Source organism: Panthera onca, chromosome C2 (assembly GCF_046562875.1).
Source record: "Panthera onca isolate mPanOnc1 chromosome C2, mPanOnc1 haplotype 2, whole genome shotgun sequence".
Classification (NCBI taxonomy): domain Eukaryota; kingdom Metazoa; phylum Chordata; class Mammalia; order Carnivora; family Felidae; genus Panthera; species Panthera onca.
The window spans coordinates 78,175,298-78,181,297 of record NC_138347.1 but is presented as its reverse complement, the minus strand read 5'-3'; positions in this window follow the sequence as shown (position 1 = coordinate 78,181,297).

Below are 6,000 nucleotides of genomic sequence, written 5' to 3'. Positions count from 1 at the left end.
TCTTACAAGGTGAGTTTTCTAATTAGCTTTCCCTTATAAGGTGCCAGAGGGGACGATTGGTCAGCATTGGGGCCCACAGATGGAGAAACAGTGGCCAACAGACTTTGCCTGAGGCTAATGGGTGGGCTGAGGCCTCGCAGTTAACATGTGGTGAGAATGGAATGACTCAGTGCTCTGTTTCCCACCCTGGGTGTCCTCACCCAGGAGCTCTTCATTTGGCCGGGCCTGAACCTCAGGAACATGGAACAGAGTGATGTGAGTCTATGACTGAGTTGTTGGCTACATTCTGCATTGGTACAGGGATACGCAGGCTGAATGACTTTGTCTTTAAATGGCTAGAAGGGTACAGGATGCTTCACTGAGTAGCCTCTGAGTCCCCTAGATTCTTTGCTTGGGACTACTCCCCAGGAAAAGGGTACCGCAAGGCCTAAGAATTTATAAAATGGTAGAGAAGCTGAGTAATAACTGAATAACGTAACTATTGTTATAGCACAACTCTTATGCATTATACAGCCTTATGCAATATGATGTTTAACTAATATCTCTTTAGCATAAAATTAATAAGTTGTTTGGAGTGTCTGGGTGGCTCAGTCAGTTAAGTGTCTGACTCTGGACTTCAGCTCAGGTCATGATCTCATGGTTGGTGAGTTCAAGCCTTGAGCCAGGCTTTGTGCTGGCAGTGAGGAGCCTGCTTATAATTCTCTCTCCCTCTCTCTCTCTCTGTCCCTCCCTTGCTCATGCTCTCTCTCTCTTTCTCTCTCTCTTTGTCAAAATAAATAAAGTTAAAAAAATACATTGTTTTGTGCTAAAAACTGCAAAACATGAAAAAAAAACAAAAAATAAGTTTACTTGTAATCCCACCGTTTAAAAATAACTACTGATGGAAGCCGAGTTGGCCCAGTTGCTTCAGTATCTGACTCTTGATTTTGGCTCAGGTCATGATCCCAGGGTTGTGGGATTGAGCCTCGAGTCAGGCTCTGCCCTGAGCATGGAACCTGCTTAAGATTCTCTCTCCCTTTGTCCCTTTCTCCTACTCTCTCTTTCTCTCTAAAATAAAATAAAATAAAATAAAAAACTACTGTTGAATTTAGAGATTTCTACTTTAGATATTTTTGGCGTATTTCTTCATAGCATAGAAAATGGATAATTATAATCTTCATTTTATGGGTGAGGAACTAAGCCTGTAAGGTCCTTGGAAGAGTAGTTTAAGAATGGAAAGATTAAGTCATGTGATTATTTACTGTGATACTGGCTATATCTGAAAATTTCTTTTGATCCTCAGTTTTTCTCTCCAAAGAAGATAAGAGATTTCAAAGCCAATGTCAGTACTAGCTCAAAGCCCTAAGATTAAAGCTGATTTTTATTTTTTTAATGTTTATTTATTTTGAGAGAGAGGGAGGGAGGGAGGGGCAGAGAGAGAGAGGGAGAGAGAATCCTAAGCAGGCTCTGAGCTATCAGCACAGAGCCTGATGCAGGGCTTAATCTCATAAACCGTGAGGCCATGACCTGAGCTGATACCAAAAGTTGGACACTTCACCAATTAAGCCACCCAGGCATCCTGGAAAGTTGATCTTTAAATTCTGAATATTAGTGTGATGGAAAGTTCATATATATTCAATGGACAAAGACACAAGCTAAATTCACCTTTAACTTTAGACATGTTACCAGGGAACCTATGAATTAAGGGGTTGTTTTATGGATTAATTATTTACCTAATCCACGTCTTTTTTTCATTTGGTCCCAAATTTTTAGATCTAAAAAGAGGAGGCAGGAGGTACCTCAAAAGACAGTGAAAGGAGGGTATCGGCTATCATTTTGGTCCAGGAAATAGTCAATGAATGGATCATGACATCATTAGCCCCGCACTAATACCTCTAGTGTTAAAGGGAGTTTTCTGCATTCAAATGACCTGACATCTCATGACTTGAACCCCCGTATTCTGTGGGGCTCACACCCTCTCCTCTGATGCCCAGACATCATTGCAAAGGAACACCCCCTGAAATAGGCAAAGTCTGAAGGAGATGGGAGGATGTCCACTCTCAGTCAGAGGAATGACGCCCAACTTCAGGGCATAGGTCTCCAGACTGGGAAAGTGGCAGACGTAGGAAAAGAAGAGGATTCCCATTCTCTTCTTTTCATTGCTGGTCTGTGATCTCTTGAGATTTTTTTTTTTTTTCTTTTACCAAGTATTTATTTTGGCTAGAAGTTGCATCCTATTTAGGAGGAGCTTTGATTCTGAGGTTGGGGTAGTGGTGGGGTGGGGGGCGCAGAAGAACCAGGGTAGGATGTGGAAGCAGAGGGCCAAGCCTGGCAGTGTTGGCTTAGTCCTGGGCTCTGGGCTCTGGGCTCTGGGCTCAGGGAGAGAGAAAACTTTTCCATCTACTACTTGGTGTATATCCAAATTTAAGGTGAAACGCAACAGGCTCTCAGGGCAGAAGTTCCATTCAGTAATAAAGGCCAGGCGTTAGCTGGGACGTTCTTCATGTTGTATCATATTGTGGATTGGTAGCAAAAGACCGAGAACACATCGAGTATATAATTTACAAAAATACCCAAACACCGTTGTTTTAAACCAAACTCTGTGTAGGAACAGTGATGATAATGGGGGTGATTATAATTACTACTATCCAGCGTGTTCTGTATGCACTTGACATGCACTATTCTGTCTACAGCCCTACAAGGATCAGTATCACTTATACTGTTGCACAGGGGAGGAAGATGATGTTCATAGAGAAGGTGAGCAACTCTTCCAAGATCACCCAGCCAGCAGGTAACTTGGCCAGAAGGTGGGGTTTTCATAGCCTGTGAACTTCCTTCCATTACTTGCTGTCCCTGGTTTTGTGTGTGAGCCTAGGGTTTTGGTCTGTTGCTGCTGCAGCCTGTCAGCAGAGAACACAGGGTGCAAAGGCTGGGGTCTCTGGAGGCTTCCACACCTAAAGCACCAGGGCTACTTATCTCCAAAGCCCTCAGGAGCAGATCCAGCTTCACTGGGTGGCAGAGATGGATGGCGTTTTGCAGCACAGGCTTGCAACTTGAGGGAGAGCAGGAGCCCTAGTAAATTACAAATTATTTCCTAAGGTATCCAGGGAGGGACGAAAGGCAGGGGCGGGGTCCCAGACTGAAGGGAAGCAGTTGGGGGGGGGGGGGTGGGGGCTGGGTTAAATGCTGGAGGCCCACAGCTATTTCCTGTATCTGTCAGGGCAGATCAGAACTCACTTATCTTCCTTCAGCCCAAAACAAGTACTTGTTCTATTATTATTTAGAAAAGAGATTATCTTTAGACAAAAGTGGCACCAATATCCTGCCACCCTGATTAAAAGCAGGATGAACATGAAATGATTTCTCGATCCCTTAGGTCCCATGAAGCCAGCGTCCCCAAGGGAAATGGCCCTCTCCCAGCTGTAGTCCAGCTCTCTGCTTTTGAAGCTGCCTCTAAACCTGTTTGCATTCAGAGCTCCGGCAAGATGCGTGCCCACACCGCAGGCTGGCCCAGGGAGGCCGCTCAAGCTGAGACTGTGGCTGGCTTCCCAGGGGCACAACCGCGACGGTTAATTACATCAGCCCAATTAGCAGCGGCACCCACCTTGTGCAAGCAAGGCTCACCTGCAGTCCGATCCATGTCTGGAAAAGGGCCCTGGGGCCTTGGTGGGGAGGTAAATGTTTAGCAGTGACCTTCCCTCAGAACCCTCTTGTCTTGGAGATAAGTGAGGGAACTGGAAAAAGACCAATCTCTTACACCACAGTCGGCTAAGCAGCCTGCTGATCATAATGGTTTTCAGTTCATTCCATTGGGTAGGAACACAGTCTTCCCTCAGAACCTACTGAATGATCAGAGGTGGAGCTTTATCAGATTTCTGCCTTCTGTAATGAGGCCATGTTTGCCCTGCCTCCGTGGAACACGGACCAAGGACAGGGCCCTGTCGGTGGAGGTGGGAGGTGGGCCAGGGAATAGCACAGCTGTTTTCCTTGGAGCAGAGCTTTCGCTTTCCACCCTCACAGGGAATCAGAATCCTGGGCTCAAAGACAAAACCTAATCGCCCACTAGCTGCTCACTTTGAGTGAGTTGCTTCAATTCTCGGATTTTAAGCAAACTACAGTGATGGAGAACACAGCCGGGCTTGGCAGGGAGCTGGAGGGGGGTGCAGTGGGGAGGGCATGGCTACAAAGGGCAGCATGTGGAGGGCCATGGAACAGTTCTGTATTGCAATCGAGGTGGCAGCGGTATAACCCGATGCATTTGTCAGGACCCATAGAACTGTACGCTGAAACGAGTGTGTAAATTGACAACATACATTAATTTCTTTTTTTTAATTTTTACTTACTTTTGAGAGAGAGTGAGACAGAGCGCGAGTGGGGGAGGGGCAGAGAGAGAAGGAGACACAGGATCTGAAGCAGGCTCCAGGCTCTGAGCTGTCAGCACAGATCCCAACGTGGGGCTCAAATTCAGGAACTGGGAGATCATGACCTGAGCCAAAGTTGGATGCTTAACTGACTGCGCCCCCCAGGCGCCCCAACATAAATTTTAAAAATGTGCTGAACTCTTCACAGGTCAGGTACAAGGATAAAAATGATAAAAATTTTGAGAGTCCTAGCACAATGAATGGCCCATATATATTCTAAATATATATAACGTTTTTTTTTCCTCTTCTTTCAGAGGATTTTTTTTCCTCATCCATAAAATGGGAATTAAAATATTACTTCTTATAAACCTAACAAGTCTTTTCTTCTTCATAAGTCTGGTGCAATGATAATATTTATGAATGCAAATACTTTGCCAGGGATCAAGATGTAGCAATTCATTCATTAATTCATTCCTTCCTTCACATTTTTTAAATTTATTTATTATTTGAGAGATAGAGAGAGAGGGGGAGGGTGCAGAGAAAAAGAATCCCAAGCAGGTTCTGTGCGGTCAGTACAGAACCCAATGCGGGGCTCAATCTCATGATCATGACATGAGTTGAAATCGAGTTGGATGCTTAACCGCCTGAGCCACCCAGGCGCCCCCATTCATATTTTGTAATGCCTTTGTTGTGCTAGGTCCTGTTGGAGGTACTGCTAGATCAGCATAATAGAGCCAATCCCTGTCCTCATGTAGTTCACAGTCTAGGGAGGGAGACAGAGATGAAAACATCCGTGTAGTGAGTGCTACATGTGTGAAATTCCAGTGGCTGTGGAAACATTTCTAAAGGACATCTAATACAGACCTTACTTAAATATTTTCTGAAATGAGATTTAGAAGACAAGAAGGAGATGGGCCCAAGAAGCATCAGGGGAACAAGGGGGGAAATGTAGGCTGAGGAGACTATATGTAGAAAGATCTGGAAGTGAGGGAAACCAAGGCTCATTTAGGAACAGCACATCTTTCAGTCTGGCTGGGGCTGGTCCGGTTTGAAGATTCAAGTCTGGGCCCAGGGATGGGGCGGGGGTGGGGAGCACTGATGACTATTAAGGAGACTTCTAATCCCATGAGTATATGTTTCTATGACCATCTTTGGCTCCCTCTTTGCACCCACTTGTAGGCAACCGGGGCCTTCATCCCCTTTTCCCTTTAGGCGTCTGGATCAGAACCTAAGAGAAGTCTCTCCCTTGAGGAGTATGACATTGTAGTTTCCCTGCATCTGCCTTTGCATATCATGAGCTCCCAGCCGGAGGTTTTCACCACCAGGTGGGAGGTGGAAGGAGTCATGGGAGGGATTCAAATCCTCTAAGGCTGCAAGATGATGTCAACCCAATTACCAGAGATGGCACTATCTGCTTGGAGATGGCCCTCAGGTATCTGCACCTGTGTGGATCTGGGTGGAATGCTTTGATGTGACACTTGGCTGGCAGAAGTTCTGTTCCTCTCTGCCTCTTCTTTCCTCTCCTGGAAAGGAAGCAGCATCAGCACTGGGACAAAGTCACAGTTACCTTAATAGCAGCTGCAAGGAAATCGTGCAGCTTTGGGTATTCTGTTGAATTAATGCATGAAGGCAAGGACTGTTGTTCCACCATGTTGTACCA